Source organism: Macaca nemestrina, chromosome 9 (assembly GCF_043159975.1).
Source record: "Macaca nemestrina isolate mMacNem1 chromosome 9, mMacNem.hap1, whole genome shotgun sequence".
NCBI lineage: Eukaryota > Metazoa > Chordata > Mammalia > Primates > Cercopithecidae > Macaca > Macaca nemestrina.
In genome coordinates this window covers 20,992,947-21,009,420 of record NC_092133.1, presented here as the reverse complement: position 1 = coordinate 21,009,420, position 16,474 = coordinate 20,992,947, and the positions used below count along the sequence as shown (strand labels likewise).

Sequence of the window (16,474 nt, the reverse complement as noted above, 5' to 3'; positions counted from 1 at the left end):
AAGGCCCAGCATAACCCTCTTGCCACATAGATGGGCCCTTGATAACCGGTTGATAATGCGGTTACTGGAGAGTGGTGATAGTACACGCAGCACATTTCTGTCCCCAAAAGAATGAGGAATTGCTATAGGACCAGTTGTCTTCAGGATCCCGAGGTCAACCCTCACTTCTCTATTGTGAGATACTGCTGGTCAGGAACCTCCTCACATTTGGCTCACGGCCACGTTACCCTGATGTAGGCCTCATCAATGAATAGTCTTTGGAAGAATGCCAAAAAATAGTTTCAGAGTTGTTATCTGAGTTCATATGGGTATAATTTAGTGGAAAGTCTGCGGGTTTTTATCTGTTGCACTTTGGCTACATGTAAACATGTCCGTTCAAAGATAAAATATGTAACTTCCCAGTAAGAGAATATTTTCTCCATTATTTTATCACAATGGAAACACATCTTATCTTTTTTCTTGATTGTGAGCCACAATTTGACCTAATTTTTGAATTACTTTCCTTTTGTGATTTTCCTTTTTTCCCCTGGATGCATGCCATTCTTGAATGCTACATAGAATATGAAGGGTGCACTTTACCTTTTCCGTCAATGCCTTCTTTGAACGCAGCCTTGAGCTGTTAACTTGAAGCAAGGAGCCCTAGGCCTTCCTTATAAGCAAGTAATGGAGCCCTTAGCTCCCCTTGTAAATGGCTATTTATTAACGTATACCATCACCAAACAACATTTTATAATTCCAGGCCCCCACACCATTACACCACTGTCTGCTCCATTGTGAATTAAGGGAGGGCTTTGGCCATCTGTTTCATTAAATGCCAGAGGCAGCGAACAGTATCTGAACTTTATAAATCGAGAGTTAGGGCTTCTCCCTCCACAACTCTCCCCCTTCTTCGGCTGCCACCACCGCTACCACCACCATATTTTTTGGTTTCAACGCTCACATTGTAAATTAGCGTATTCACACATCAATTTTAAAAGGCTGGCTGTGTTATAAGACGGGACAAAGCAAGCTCAGTAACAGCTCATGCACAGTGCAGGTGGTCGAGCTAGCTGCTACCCAGATCAAAAGTCAAACAACTGTGAATCTGCTTTTGAAAGTGCAGTTAGGGAGACAAGGCAAGGCTTATCTGCACAAACAAGGACGAGTTATAGATATACATCACAAACGCAGGAGGACAAAAGGGGGTTTCATCATCTTGCAGGGCAAGAAAACCCTGTAATGCTGACAATTCTGAGGGCATCTCTGGAATATGTGGCTTGTTTTCATTTTTGTTTTTTTTCTATAATATAAAATTAGTTTTTTATTATGCGGCAATTGATAATTATTATTTACGCTTTGGTGCTGTTCCTAAAGTAGCTAAGAATTTTTTTTAAGCCACCTTTAGGGCAGGAAATGGCTCCTTTTCATGGTTGCATTTTATTTTTCAGCAGCATTTAAGGACAGACTCCTATTTATACCACACAAGCAGTTTTGTCTGTTGTAAACAAAGTAAGTGGCTGGGGATTGTGCTTTCCCAGAAATGTTTTCCAGGGAAGCCATAATAAGAAACAACTGTGTATATCTTGAGAATTTGTCATCTAGGTATTAAGAAAGAATTCTTTTCTTTTACGGGAAAAAAAAGGCACTGTGAAGAAATATATTCAATACTCAAAAGTACAGTTAAAATATTTCTTAATTTGTGATGTTTGACCACCTTGCTAGTATTCGTTGAGGCTTTCATTTTTTATTTAAAATTATCTCAAACATTTTTGACAATGTGGAAGCTGACGTGATAGGAAGCGTAACGATATTTTTTTAACCTCAGTGTTCTTTTTAAAAGGCTAATGACTTCTTTTGCAAAGTTATGTGAAGAACTTTGAAACCAAGGTATGACTATCAATGGAGAAAATGCCAGAATGGTAAATTTGACCATGCTTTTAAAAAGAGAATTGAAGCAGCTTGGAATTACGAGAAAAAAACAGCGCTATAGTTTCCTGTACAATTATAGTTTACCTAGGAAAAAACTATTCCACTGTCCACCTACCTTCCTATGGCTTAATGATTTTGTGATGAGGGGAAAAAAAAAAAAAAAACAACACCTGTCAACCATTTAATTCCCAAATCAGTTAAGGATGTCTGAATCAGGTCCCCTGGTGTTTTCCTGAAACCACACTCCCTGTCTCAAGCCATAGGGCAGTGGTTCCTATCCTGGAGTGGGCTTCATGGAGTCTTGAATATCTGAAGTTTTCTAAAAATGTGGGTGCGTATGTGTGTATATGCATCTTTTTGGGAATTTTCCATTAAATTTCCATAAAATTTTCAAGAGTCTACAGCCAACTCCAAAAAAAAAGTTGAGAAAATGAGATATTGTTAAAGAACTGTGTCCAATTTCCTAGCTAAATACCACTTAATTACTTTGATACTCTGGCTTACTTAAAATGCATTGACCTACAAGAAACACTTATTTTGAATTTTTCCACGAAGTTCAACAAGACATCTGAAAACACAGGGATACCATCCTTGGGATATCAGATCATTTGTTAAAAGTACGTCCTTAAAGACAATCAGAGCAGTTAAATTAATTTATATGGGGCCTTATGGTTTATAAGACACAGTCACATACATTATTTTATTTAAGTTATTCTTCATAAGAACTCTGAATTCATATTATCATTATTATCCTGTGGTACAGATAATTGAGACCTACAGAAGTTGAGTCTTGCCCAAGTTCACGCCACAAAGATAGAGCAAAACTTGGACCGGTACCCTGGTTTTAGCTACAGAAATCATGTTCTAGCAGCATTCTGGCAGTAGCACCATCAGCCTTTTCTTCAACACCAAATGTTTAATGTCTACTGGGTAAAAGGGCATATGGAGATTCCCTTAAGAATCCAATATTAGTCATTGGAGATTCAACAAATTCAAAACTCTACTCCTAGGTAGCTTAATATCTAATTGGGAGCTTTTGTTGAGAGACATTTTAAGAAACAACAATGCATAGTAACTTGTGCTACATAGTAAGTGAGAGATCATTGCTCTAGGCGATGACAGGAAGAAGAAATTCCTGGGGCCTGGATGTGCAGATAAGACTTCATAGAGGAGATGATCGGTAAGAACCAGACCTGACAGTCACTGCCCCATTCTTAACCCACATGTAGCATTAGGCCTCTTTCCTTCTCATGGCAGCTTCAAGGTAATAGCTCCTAGCAGCAGAATTTGAACCCTTGCAGGGAAACAGTGGTGATGGTGTTGGGGTGTTAGGAAGATGTTTGACCACAGCTGTGTTGAGGATACGTAGGAAATTAACAAAACAACTTGTAACCTCATCTGCTCGTAAAGTTAATATAATGTGAAAGCTTCAATCTTACCTTAAACTGTTGAATTTTTCTTTTGTTTCTCTTTTCTTTCTTTCTTTCTTTCTTTTCTTTCTTTCTTTCTTTCTTTCTTTCTTTCTTTCTTTCTTTCTTTCTTTCTTTCTTTCTTTCTTTTTTTTAAGGGACAGGGTCTCACCGTCACTGAGCCTAGGGTTCAGTGGCCCAGCAACAGCTCACTGCAACCTCAACTTTCTGGGCTCAAGTGATCCTTCCACCTCCACCTCAGCCTCCCGAGTAGCCACGACTACAGGTCCACCTCACACACCCAGCTAATTTTTAACTTTTTTGTAGAGACAGGATCTCCTTATGTTGTCCAGGCTGATCTCAAACTCCTGGCCTCAAGCAATCCTCCAGCCTCAGTCCCCGCAAAGTGCTGAGATTGCAAGCATGAACCACTGTGCCCAGCCAGGAGCCTTTAGCTTTTAGAACAGCAGTGAGCAAATCATAGACAGCAGACCAAATCCAGCCTGCCACCTGTTTTTGTATGGCCCTCAGGCCAGTAATGGTTTACATGTTTAAATGATTGGGAAAAAATCAAAAGAAGAATATTTTTGACATGTGAAAATTACATAAATTCAAATTTTTTAATTATGATGAACTCTAAAATTTTCTTAAGTAAGGCTTGAAATCACCTAATAAGATCTAATTGTAAACAATTATGAAAAATCTTTTCACTGGTTGTGCCCCAGTTTTAGAAAAATACTGCAAATTTTCACACACTTGACTAAAATTACATATTTATAAAACTTTACATATTTATAAAATTACATATTTATTAAGAAGTTCATTTTAAAGACAGGTCTTTGAAATAATACTGCATGTTGACTATACATATTCTACATATGATTCATGAAAAGATGCAAAGAATGTTGGCAAAGTACATAAATTATTTTATTGTGGCATATTATTTATTTGATAAGCGTATCACTTAAAAATACTGAATTTTTTCATGTGTCCCAATTAAATCTTTATCATCGAATGGGCTTATAGAAATTTAGTCATTAGAAAACTTGCCCAGCCAATAAAGAAAAGTATTCATTTTCTATTCTGTATACATGATCTGAAGCCATAGCTTTTTAGGTCTTTTAATCTGTTTGTTCAAGGCCAAGCTATTTATATGGATAATTTTTAAAGCATCTGTATAAAGAAAAAAAGAACATTTTATTTATTCACTGGGGTTTTTATGTGCCTTGAAATTGCATAGATAAAGTATTTTCGAGCTCATGGATCTGGAAGAGATAAAAGGTCTCTTATTTTATAAGGCTTTATGTAAGCTTTTCAAATGTACAGTTTTCTCATGGCTAGAATTTTTTAAACAAAACATTATTTCACTATTATAGCTAGAGTTTGATGTGGGCACCTCTTTTTCTTCCCTGAATTACATGTTAAATTATGTGTTTAAGGTTGTTTTTATGGTATTTTACCTTCTGAATTTTAACAGTTTTCTTGTTGGAGAAATTAATTTACCAATCTTCATTTTTAGTAGTGGGCAACTATTTAATAAAACCAGAATACTAAGTGTTAAATATGAATAGAAAACTCAAAAGTCAGATTTAAGAAACAGAAAATGAAACGTACCACTTGGTTTTGCAACACACTGGTATGAAGATGAAAAATTATTTACCTCCCCCTACTTAAGAGTTTTTGCTAAGCCTGGTAGACGGAGAGAGAAGGGGCATTTTTATACTCTGGGGCAACTGGATCCAGACTAGATTCTGGATGAACATTAGCTGTTGTTAGTTGTGCCATGTCAGGGCCAAGAAACAGCTTTCCCTGGCTGGAGCATTCCCAAGTCATCATGGCCATCAGACAGGTGGGGAATAAATATTGTAGAATGGTGGGGCATTTGGAGAGCTCGCTCCTGATCCCAGGGACTCAATTTGGACCGGCTTCAATTGGAGCAAACAGGTGTTCCTGGGAGGAACTGTCCTCAGATGGCTGGAGGGGGTGCCATTCTTTCACATACATAAAAAGTTCCTCTTCCCTCTGCCCGCAGGAAAATTAGAATTAACTACAGCTTTTTCTTTTGAAATGGAAAAAGAGAAATAAAAATATGGCACCAGGTTTTGGCTGTGGCTGGATTTCCACAGAGCACGCAATCTATGATAAGTGATGAGAATTCTTGAAGCAAAGCATGCCTGTAGTTTCAACATTGGAGATGCTATAAAAAGTAGATGAATGCAAAGAATCTTTTTACCAAAAGATATACCTATAAAATCAAATAGTCTTTCCTTCTGTTATTCATTTGTTCATTCACCAGGTATTTGTGGAGCACTTGCGATTCCCCAAACACTGGGCTAAGTGCTAGGGACGAGAGTGTAACATGTAACAAGGTCCTGCCCTCAAAGTGCTTGGCCTGAGTTGTAGTAATGGTAATTGGTCGGAACATGAAAGTGAACCTGAGTGGTCTTTGGGAGACCATAGGCGGAAAGTGGTTGCTGGCCTCAGAAAGATTTGTTTTTCTGCAATATTACCATATCAAAGATATGACTAACTTGTTTTATTTGGGAATATTCTTTTTAAATCATGTTTTTCCTATAAAACAGAAAATAGTAATATTAAAGAAATTTTTAAGTAAAAAAATCGTTTTTAATCCCTTTACCTTGAAACAAGCTATTCTTTTGACCCAAGTATTCCCTTCCAACCTTTTAGTCATGTTTCAAGTTCAATATTATATTGCTTTACTCACTTAATATTATAATCTTAAAGTTTCCACAGTCTTTGTGATTTGTATTTTTGCCAAATTTTAAAAATTTATCATAATAACAAAGGATTTTAAAAACCTCTTATTTGGGGCCAGATGCGGTGGCTCACACCTTAATCCCAGCACTTTGGGAGGCCGAGGTGGGCAGATCACCGGAGGTCAGGAGTTTGAGACCAACCTGGCCAATGTGGCGAAACCCCATCTCTACTAAAAGTACAAAAATTAGCCGGGCGTGGTGGTGGGTACCTGTAATCGCAGCTACTCAGGAGGCTGAGGCAGGAGAACCGCTTGAATCCGGGAGGCAGAGGTTGCAGTGAGCCGAGATCACGCCACTGCACTCCAGACTGACAACAAGAGCAAGACTCCATGTCAAAAAAAAAAAAAAGACCTCTTATTTTGTAAGGGTGAAAAACGTTATCAAGAAACAGGGAGAAAATTATTCATAATTATACTGGCTAAAGGTCACAACTATTAATTGGCATATTTTATTCCAGTTTTATTCCAGTACATATGTTTTTTATGTACAACATATACAACTTTATATCCTATTATTTGCATTAAGAGTAAACTGAAAGTGTTTTCCCATGCCATTAAAAACTCTTTGTAATCATTATTTATGTGGTTGTATGGTATTTCCTCATAGAAATATTTCCTTTCTGTTAAACATTCAGGTTTTTTCTAGCTTATAGCTATACAGTGAAGCTATGTATCTTCATTCATAAACTATATTATTTGCTTAGTGTGGCATCCTTGAAGATACTAAATGCTCATCTCTCTTTTTGTTTTTTTTTTTTGGTTTTTTTTTGAGATGGTGTCTCATTTTGTTGCCCAGTCTGGAGTGCAGTGGCGTGATCTTGGCTCACTCCAACTTCCGCCTCCCCAGTTTGAGAGATTCTCCTGCCTCGGCCTCCTAAGCAGCTGGGATTACAGGCACATGCCATCACGCCCAGCTAACTTTTTTGTATTTTTAGTAGAGATGGGGGTTTCACCATGTTGGTCAGGCTGGTCTCAAACTCCTGACCTCATGATCCGCCCACGTCGGCCTCCCAAAGTGCTGGGATTACAGGCATGAGCCACTGCACCCCGCCTGCTTATCTCTTTTATGACTTCCTCCACTGCACCCCGCCTGCTTATCTCTTTTATGACTTCCTCATTCTTAAGTTCTTAACTCTCTAATCTTGAAGTCAGCTGGGATATATTTTCAAATAACTTTTCAAGAAAGGTACATGATTTGGATCTGTTCTTTTTTCTATATAGGAACTGCACCAATTGCATATATGTGACATACACATATGTATGTATCTGTGTACATTGGGCTGGCTGTAATATTTTTAGATCCTACCCGTCTTAGGAATCTATAGATGTAGAACCATTGTCTTCTGGCATTTCGTGTTTCAGAGTAGCAGAAAAATAGACCAACTTATGGTACTCTGGAGTGACATGTTGTGGGTTTTGTTTGTTTAGTTTTGGTTTTATAAATCTTTGGGATTGAACAGAGTCTGGATATTTCTATATATGAGGTCTTTCACTCGTTTTGCATGGATCACAGAACTTTAAATCTACACATTCAAGTCCTCCCTCTACCGACCAGGAGAGGTTTTTTTAAAATCATTTCTTGGATTATTGCTTCCATTTCAGATTTTCTGGCATCAGGATCATCCACAATTCTAACACTAGACCTTTATCTCCAGTGTTTGTCATGTTTTAAAAATAATGTTGTTCTCTTCTTTTTCTTCTCATTTATCTCCAACACCATTAACTCCCCTCTCTAGCATTGTTTCTAGTCTGTGCTGCTGGTTATGTGAGTATTAATGCCGCTGTTGCATTACTGGTTTCCCTGAAATCTTTTCTTTATCTATCCTATTGCCTCATCTCTTATCTCCTTGAAGTCTTGCTGGTTCTTACCTTACAGTTTTCTGCCCTGGCTTGATAAAGCTTTACCTTCTTACTGTTTTTATTAAGGACACCAAACTATTTTCAAAAACGTTTTTTGGTTTCTTTAGTTCATAAGTTTCAGAATTGCATTCTTTCTCAGAATCTTTAGGATGTTGTTTTCTGCGCCCCCCCCCCCCTCCCCTTGTTCTGTAGTATAGATTTTTTCTATCATCCTTATGTTATTTTGAGTTTCTTGTTTGGTTACTTTTCAAAACAACATCTTGAATCTGCAAATGGAGAGCTGCTTGATATGCTCGCCTCTGTCCCAATTCCCTTTGTTGGAAAGAAATGGGACTTATTCCTTCTCCCACTCTGTGACTCTGTTGGGAAAAATGTCCACCCCTTATGTGTACAACTGTCATCTCCTTCCCAAGCTTACGCTCCCACCACCACAAAAAACACACTATTTATGAAGACCACAGTTCCCAGAATTCACTGCATGATGCCATACCTTCTCTATAGCTACCTAATATTGATTTATTGTTTTCTTGGGAACTCTGATTTCCTTACTGCATATAGAACAGAAACAAGATGGGAAATGTAGAGAAAAAGAAAAGAAGACAGCAGTCCAAATACCTCCTGAGTTACAACACTTATAAGACAGATTGCATCTTGATTTCTGGTTGTTACAAACCATGCACTTTCTATCTAGTAGAAGACTGTGGCAGGTGAACCACTTCGTTCATTTTTCAACACTGTTCATTTTTTGTAGCAGTAGAAAATCCTTCTAGGCTCTGGCAGTTTGTGATGTAAGTTTTGGTGGTATAAATTTTCATCATCTTCTATTTTCTTCATCCAAATGTAATGGACACTTTGATAGAGGCAGCATTAGGATCCATGGAGGAGGCACCATTGTAAACTGGAACCTGAGTGATTTTTTAAATTGCCCTAGATAAGGGGGCCATAAGAACTATTTCTATAGCTCTACCCTTGGGCCTGTCTGCCTGGGTGGTCCTGTTTTAACTGTTGGTATTTAATTATTGATGATTTACTGACACAAGGCATGGAAGCCTTAGGGAAAATGAATTCCAACGTGCTACTTTCTTTAGATGAATCTTCTTTGAGGTTTAAGTGTCCCTCTAAGTAATATAGTGAGGCAGGATTTAAGGGGCCATTCCAAATACTGCCTCGCAAAGTCAGCCACAGCGTGAGTGCCTACTATATGCTCTGGACAGAAGGAACCTTATTAAAGGGCCAAGTTCTTTCATAGTTTTCATGTAACCCATTGATGTGTTTCTTTTCACACCTTATTTCCTCTTGAACATCACTGGTTTCATGGTGGTTTTCTAAGACTTCTGAAAGGTACTACAAACTATGTATGTAGACAGAATAGAACCCCACCAAAAGGTGTACTTTTTCTTTAGTGGCACTGTGCCATCAAAACTGCCATCCCGAGCTGGTGTCCAAAATGCCTCCCTTTAGAGCTTGCTGCCTTGATCATGCAGCTGTGCTGTCTCCTCAGATGCTCTGTGGGCACCGCTGTAACCTGTTCCTCAGCTCTGCTGAGTGTGGCATAATCAGATTCCTTGCTGAGAATCGGTGGGTGGAGGAGTAGAGGGGAGCCAGGGCTAGATCCTGGAGGACTTTAGGAAGCTACAGATCAGATCAGAGAGACTGAATAGGAAAGGATCAAATCAAACTTCACCACATCACCGAAACGGGCCTATGCATACTACAACCTTTTTTTTTTTTTTTTTTTTTGAGATGGAGTCTCGCTCTGTCACCCAGGCTGGAGTGCCTCCCAGGTTCACGCAATTCTTCTGCCTCAGTCTCCCCAGTTGCTGGGACTACAGGCTCCCGCCACCATGCCCGGCTAATTTTTTGTATTTTTAGTATAGATGAGATTTCACCATGTTAGCTAGGATGGTCTCGATCTCCTGACCTTGTGATCCGCCTCGGCCTCCCACAGTGCTGGGATTACAAGTGTGAGCCGCTGCGCCCGGCAACTTTTTTTTTTTTTTTTAAGCAACAATTTTGCTTTAATAAGACTTGAAAATTTTCACCAGTTTTGCTTTGGGGAAAAATGTATTAATGATATGTCTTGTCAAGATATTGTAACATTTTCAGAATGAAACCCATCTCTGGGCACTGGGGTTCTTATTTGTTGCACACCTGCCTCGTTGATCAAGTTCTCTGGCTTTTATTATTTCTACTTGCAAATAGAGATGTATAACAGCCAACCTCAGAAGAAGAAGGGATTGATTTCATCAGCATGACTAAAGCTGACAGAGTACTTGAGAAGACCTGGCAAGGTACTGCAGGACACCTTGGCCTTGCAGATCTGTGAGGAGAAGGAAATGGGCACAGCCCTACAGACATGAACCAATGGACATGATATGGAACCATCCTGGCCAGTGACCAAGTCTTTTTTTTTTTAAGACTGGGTCTTGCTCTGTCACCCAGACTGGAGTGCAGTGGTGCCATCTCAGCTCACTGCAACCTCTACCTCCCAGGTTCAAGCGATTCTCCTGCCTCAGCCTCCCGAGTAGCTGGGATTACAGGCGCCCACCACCACGCCCGGCTAATTTTTGTATTTTTAGTAGAGACGGGGTTTCACCTTGTTGGCCAGGCTGGTCTCGAGCTCCTGACCTCACGTGATTTGCCCACCTCCGCCTCCCAAAGTGCTGGGATTATACGTGTGAGCCCCCATGCCTGGCCAAGTCTTTTTCTTCTCATTTTTATTACACAAATAGTAACATCAAAGCAAAAGAAAACTTTTGTTTTAAAGAAAAGGAAAAAAAAAAATCACTCCTAACACTGTAACCCACCCCATCTATAATGATCTCTTCCCCACCCTTATTAGTTTTTACTTTTTATTCATCTGTTGACATTTTTCTTTATATGGCTCTAATTGTAGTGTAACCAATTTTAAGTTCTGCCTTTTTGTTTTTAACTTAACATTGCAGCTTCTACTACTAATGTCAATTTTTTTTTTTTTTTTTTGAGATGGAGTTTTGATCTTGTTGCCCAGGCTAGAGTGCAGTGGCGCAATCTTGGCTCACTGCAACCCCTGCCTCCTGGGTTCAAACTATTCTCCTGCCTCAGCCTCCCCAGTACCTGGGATTACAGGCGTGTGCCACCACACCCAGCTAATTTTTTTTTTTTTTTTTTTTTTTTGTATTTTTAGTAGAGACGGGGTTTCATCATGTTGGTCAGGCTGGTCTCAAACTCCTGAGCTCAGGTGATCCACCCGCCTCAGCCTCCCAAAGTGCAGAAATTACAGGCATCAGCCACCGTGCCTGGCCTACTAATGTCAATTTTTCATAGTTATTATAGTTATTGTAGTTAGTGGGTTTTTTAAAAATCAAGTTATTTTGACATATATGGAGACTCAGGAAAGCCCAGCAGTGTGTCGTTGACATTAATTTGTTTTCAGAAAATAGAAGGGCTACCTCTAGCATGTCCTTAGAGTTCCTCAGCCTGGTATTTAAGAGCACTCTCAGTTTTGACAACTGGGTACTGAGAGTTATTTGTACCTTTCTAGAGTGTCCATCTAAACCACTTGCATATATTAATTTTAACGTGTTTGATGATAATATTGATGACAAAAATGTATGTATAAGCTGAGCAGGCAAGTCATTGTGGTAGGAAAAAGTGCGGTGAATCCCAGAAATAGCCCTACTTTTCCCAAGGTATTCCCTAACTGACTGGACTTGGGTTAAGGCTCCGTGCATTGTCTTCAACAGATGTCAGTGCTTGGAAATGTAATCAGTAACAGTCATGTGCACCTACCTGGTCACGTGTTAACCAAGTGAAATGTGTCTCCGCCTTGCACAAAGCACCGAGGGGCAGCCTCTGCATTCCGGAGGTCAGGAGGAAGGCCGGAGGGAAGGGTGGTTTTGGAGCTGACTCCAGGAGGCATGGGTGGGGCGCCCTGGTAGGAGGTGCTGGACAGCCAGGGGGCAGCATGGGAGCATTTTGTATGTGATGAAGGAGGACAGAGAATTGGAAGAGGGGGATAAACGAAAACGTCACCGTTCTTCCTGAGTCCAGCCCTGGGGAGGATGATGGATGACTTTTTGTCATCTTTTGTATTTCCTCAGGGGCAGCTGAAACAGAATCTCTCTACTGAGACCAGAGGTTGAAAACTGGAAGTCTGTGGGCCACAAGTGGCCTGCAGAATTTTTTTCTTTTGCTCTGCATGGGTTTTTTTAAATTAAGTTATTATTTACACACAACAAAATTCACCCAATGTAACTGTAGAGTTGGATGTATGTTGGTACGCATATGCAGCTGCGTTGCCTTGTTCCACCATCACACATCAAGATATAGAATAGAACAGTTCCCTCACTCCACCAGTTTCCTCCTGCCCCTTTGCATTCAAATCTCTTTCCCCACCCTACCCCAGAGAGCCACTGATCTGCTTCCTGACATTAGAGTTTTGCCTTTTCTAGAATTTCACGTACATGGAATTATACAGTGTGTCATCTTTTGTATACAACATCTTTCACATGCACAGAGCTTTTGCAATGCATCCATGTGGTTGCATATGTCATATGTCAGTATTTCATTCCTTTTAATTGCTGAGTGATATTCCAGAGTGGGGGTACACTACAACTGATTACTATTCACCCATAGATGAATGTGTAGATTGCTTCCAGTTTGAAGCTATTTTAAGTAACGCTGCTGTGAATATTTGTGTATATATATTTTTGCAGACATAGGTTTCCATTTCTCTTGGTAAATATCTAGGAGTAGGATTGATGGGTCATATGGTAAGTATATGTTTAATTTTATAAGAACCTGTCTGATTGTTCCCAAAGACACTGAACCATTTTGCAGTCCCATAACCATGGATGAGAGTTCCTGTTGCTCTGCATCATTGCTCTTAAAGCATCCAAACACTCAGAACCCATTAAAGGACACATGGCCTGTAGCTCACCCCAGTTCCTATTTGACCTATTTTCCTCATTTACATTACCCACCTGTCACCTGTAGGTTTGTGACCTGTGCCATTGAGCAGCTTTATGCCCCTTAGTATATAACAGGGCATGACAGTTAAGAGCAGGGTCTATGGAGATTCACAGTTGGAATCTCCATCTTGCCATTTATAAGCTGTCACTTTGGACTTTCCTCTGAATTCACTTCTTCATCTGTAAAATGCTAAAAACACCTTATTTATTAGCTGGCTAGTTGTAAAAATAAAAAATACAGAGCATGTGAAGCACCTATCACAGGACTGGGCCTGTAGAAAATGTGTACAATAGATGGTACCTGTTAGTATCCACACAGTAGCCGCATGATTCTCTATTATGTGTGTGTGCGTCAGAGTCATCTGCACAGATTTTTTAAAAACATAGCTCCTGCCCCAGACATAGGCGCCCCTGCTCAGCCCTCCTTCATAATGAGAATTTCCCAGGCTGGGCCTGTGCATATGCATTGGTTAAAAGTCCCATAGTCCGGGTGTGGTGGCTCACACCTGTAATCCCAGCATTTTGGGAGGCCAAGGCAAGCGGATCACTTGAGGCCAGGAATTTGAGAACAAGCTGACGAAACCCTGTCTCAACTAAAAAAAGAAAAAAAAATTAACCGGGTATGGTGGCGTGTGCCTGTGCTCCCAGCTACTTGGGAGGCTGAGGTGAGAGAATCTCTTGAACGCAGGAGGTGTAGGTTGAAGTGAGCCAAGACCGTGCCACTGCACTCCAGCCTGGGCAACAGAACAAGACTCTGTTTCATAAATAAACAAATAAATAAATAAATAGTCCACAGATAATTGGGATGAGCATCCCTGGCCTACAGCCGTTGGTTGGGAAGATGTAGCAAGGAACCCACGTTCTAAACTCAGTTCTACTGCCAACTAGCTGTGTGACTTTGGACAAATCACTGAATCTCTCTGAGAGAGCTAGTCTAGTTGAGATATGACTGTAGCAAATTTGGTGTTTCACAATTATTAGGCTCTTCTTGGTGGACAGTGGCTACATTTCGAGGCAGATGAATTGGAGGTGGTTGAGGGCTATGCGTATGTCCCAAGTGATATGTCCAAATGAAAGCAAATCTCAGCCTGGATTGGGGCATACACAGAAATATGAGTTAGCAGGCATGCACAAAACCATCACTCAGCATGTCTGATAGGCCCAATGAAGTCCTGTCCTCTTTCCTGGTGGGAGGGTACATTGACAGCAACCTGCATGAAAGGTTCACTTGAGGCAGATGTAGCAATGGGTGTCGGCTAACCTTCTAGTCAAAGTCACGTGGTAAAATCCTCCTTTGAATGAATGGATGGACACGGGACTAAGCCAAAATCTGAACTCAAGGACACCATTCAGGGAGACTCAGTTGGGGTCACTGCATTCTGATAACCTTTCCACACATGCTGTGGAAGTGCGAGTGACACTATTTCAAGCCAGTCCACATATCTTCAATACCGTTTCTAATGTCTTAATAATTATTAGTTATGCTAATTAAGAGTAACTAATTAATAAGATAAAGATAGCTGCCACATATGTATGAGCTGCCTCTGGAATGTGGCTTTTCATTAGTCTTTTAAATGTTACTAAACATCTCTGAAATGTATATTCCCATTAGCCCACTTCAGTTATAAACTCACCACCCTAGAGTGTAGATTAAAACTAACTAATGCACATATATATGTCTCCCTATCTATGCAGAATTACTTTAAAGTTAATTACAGACAGTATAACAGTTGATTTCTGGGGTTCCATCCAAACTTAAGATTCCACAATTCTTCAAATGAAGGGTCCTAGTAAATGTACTTGTTTCTCAGCACAACTTCTCCTCATCCTTCTATCTACTCTTTCTGGAAGCTTCTGAATCCCCCAGGCCATGTCAGTGTCTTTCCCCTCCCTGTACCTTCGTGGAAGCACACACTTCTTTCGTGGCATCTTATTTCAGGCCCAGAAACATGCACTGAGGATTCCAGCCTCTGTAAAATGGCATCTCTTTTGATTTACCCACACTGACCTGCTTTATTTCCCAGACGTCAATGATTTGAGTAGTACCATCACTGTTTTTATTGCAGGGAGGTGAGGAGGGCATACCTACCTGCCTAACACCTGTATTATTTTCCTTTAAATTGGCACAATTTCTTCTTCTTTAGCTTTATCACACAGAGTATTGCCCATGGTTTTAGTGAGCTAGCTATGCATTTTTTCACACGTTAAAATAGAGGCATAACTAAATATCTGAAGTAAAATGTTAAAAGTAAGTAATCATCTGCGTGCGGCCTGAAATCAGCTTTCGTGTCTCCAGTGGTCTGCACACATCACAGTGGGAACCACTTTTGCGCTGTCCTTGTCGGGTTCCTTGCCCATCTCCCCACCAGACAGTGAGTCCCTGGAGGACAGGGATGAGCTTTCATCTCTGCCTCACCATGTCAGTAAATCTGGTGCCTGGTGCATAATATGCATTCAATAAATGTTTGATGAATGAATGTCTGTCTCACGAGCACGAGTGAAATACCATAGCAAACACAAATATCTGCTATTTTCGCTCACTTTGATTCCCAACCTCTGATAAACTCTTAAGCACTCAAACATGGAATTAAAACATAAATAAATACCAAACATGTGTAAGTGAAGGGCAGCCCATTTTTCTACCTCTTAAAACTTTTTTTTAAGTAACTGTTATTTAATTCCCCTAATGTTAAGGGGTAAGAAGTTAAATGATTTAAAATTGTAAATAATTCTTTAAAAATAATTTAACTGGCCGGGCGCCGTGCCTCAAGCCTGTAATCCCAGCACTTTGGGAGCCCAAGGCAGGCAGATTGGCTGAGGTCAGTAGTTCGAGACCAGCCTGGCCAACATGGTGAAACCCCATCTCTACTAAAAATACAAAAATTAGCTGGGCGTGGTGGTGGGCGCCTGGAATCCCAGCTTCTGGGGAGGCTGAGGCAGGAGAACCTCTTGAACCCAGGAGGCAGAGGTTGCAGTGATCTGAGATTGCGCCACTGCACTCCAGTCTGGACAACGAGATCGAAACTCTGTCTAATAAATAAATAAATAAATGTAAGTAAATAAATAAAAATAACTTATCTGACACAGGCTCAAGGCATCTTCACCATGTTAAATGTAAAGATCTTGAAGAACTCTAATTTCCGAGTTGAAAATAGTGCTTGAACAAAAGCAGTGATCAAATTATTGTCTCAGTTTCCCAAAGGAAGCACAAAAAGTAAATTAAAAGGCCCTGGTTGCTCTTCCTGAGTGCTGACTGGCCCAAGATGAATATGCACTTGGAGAAATAAAAGGCACTTCTGGCCCAAGAGCCTGTACACATTCCGAGGTTCCACGAGATCGCTGTGCCCTCAGTCTTTGTCCCACGGTGGAACAAGGCATTCCTGATCCAAAACTTAAAATATTTTATCTGTTTTAACGCCGAGCTCGGTGGCTCACCCTTGTAATCCCAGCACTTTGGGAGGCCAATGTAGGCGGATCACAAGGTAAAGAGTTCAAGACCAGCCTGGCCAATATGGTGAAACCCCGTCTCTACTAAAAATACAAAAATTAGCTGGCGTGGTGGTGCGTGC

The 16,474-nt window shown here is 40.3% G+C and overlaps 1 protein-coding gene across 12 annotated transcripts in view; it reads left to right on the top strand.

The window, feature by feature from the left end:
• The window catches only part of LOC105466845 (vesicle transport through interaction with t-SNAREs 1A), a 378,345-nt gene that overhangs the window by 229,535 nt on the left and 132,336 nt on the right, over positions 1 to 16,474 (top strand). The window lies entirely within an intron of this gene.